This window comes from Pteropus vampyrus, unplaced genomic scaffold (genome assembly GCF_000151845.1).
Source record: "Pteropus vampyrus isolate Shadow unplaced genomic scaffold, Pvam_2.0 Scaffold23, whole genome shotgun sequence".
NCBI classification, from domain to species: domain Eukaryota; kingdom Metazoa; phylum Chordata; class Mammalia; order Chiroptera; family Pteropodidae; genus Pteropus; species Pteropus vampyrus.
This window is the reverse complement of record NW_011888804.1, coordinates 455,682-457,126: the sequence shown is the minus strand read 5'-3', so window position 1 is coordinate 457,126 and position 1,445 is coordinate 455,682.

The window sequence follows — 1,445 nt, the reverse complement described above, 5'->3', positions numbered from 1 at the left end:
ACTCCTGCTGGGGCCGCTGGCCAGTCCCCTTTATAAGCTATAACGGGGCCAGCAGCCCGCATCGCTGGGCAAGGCCCGCACCGGACAGCACCCTCGTCCCTCCTCCTCGGCACCACTGGCCCCCGGGCACCGTGTGCCGTGGGAAAGCGTCGGAGGCAAGCAAGCCTGTCTTTCTGCGCGCGGCACGGCTGGGGAGGTGTTTGGCAGACTTATTTATAGCCACGCACCCCCGTCTCCACGCTCCCCAGCGCTGCCTGCCTGCCTCTGCCTCTGGGGCTTTTCAGTCCGCGTCTATATTTATCCCCCAAAGCCACTGGGATAATGGCGAGGGCAGAAATAGCCTTGAAGACATTCATGTGAAGATGACAGGCAGGTCCCCAGCTCCTGGCTGACCTCGCCCCCGGCATCTGCTGCCCGGTGCTGGGGCACGGGGAACAGCTGGATGGGAAGCCAGATGGGAACAACGTGAGCCTTCTCCCCGCTGGCCGCGGGAATCAGCAGCGATGCCGCGGACAGGTCCTGAACACACATGCCAGCCGCCAGGCCGTGGGGACACCAGAGGTGACACGGCCGCCTGACAGACGTCCGCATGCTCATCGGCTCAGAGACAGAGCAGAGACTCAACGGGAGCACAGGCAGGATGGCTCTGCTAATTCCCGGGCACACGCTCACAGAGAGCAGGTCACCCTTTCTTGGCAGGGGGACACCCCGCCATCTCCCCCCCCGCCCCGGCACCTGGACGAGGACACGGGGCTCGCAGGGGAAGGTGTGCACACCGTCTCCCACCGACCTGGCCACTTCTGCCTCCTGGGAGCGGGGATGACCTGGGGATAACTCGGCCGGTCTGGGAGGAAGACAGGACCTGAGGGGACCTGGTGGGCAGAAGCTCCTCTGCTTCTGTGTCCTGGCAGAGAACATGCCATCCGGGGCGGGGGACAGGTGCGTGTGAGAGCACCTGCGCCTTGACAGTGCTCAGAGGGCGTGGCACGTTTGGGGAATGGCGAGAAGGTGGCAGAAGTGCGAGGTCAAGGGGTCAAGGGGTCAAGGGGTCAAGGGCGGCGAGGCGGAGACCAGGCGGGGAAAGGGGCTGGGCCTGGTCGCGGAGGCGCATTCGCCCCCCTCGTGGCTGCGGCTGTGGCTGTGGCCTGAGCAGGGAGCCCTCTGGCCCGTCACTGCCCCCCACAGGGAAGAGCTTTCTGATCTCACGCTGCCCCCGCCACTCCTGTGCGGGGGCCTCCGGGCCAGCCTGACACACCACCCTGCCTGGGTCTCGAGCCCCGGGTTCTGACTTCTGTGTGACTCCCCGCCACACCCCACAACTCTCCACGCCGACTCTTATAAAACAACACGCGCCTAAACCGGAGCGGCCGCTGAGGAACAGTCTGGCGGTCCCTCGAAGTGCGCCACGTGGGGTCACCGCGTGACCCAGCGATTGTACTCCTGGG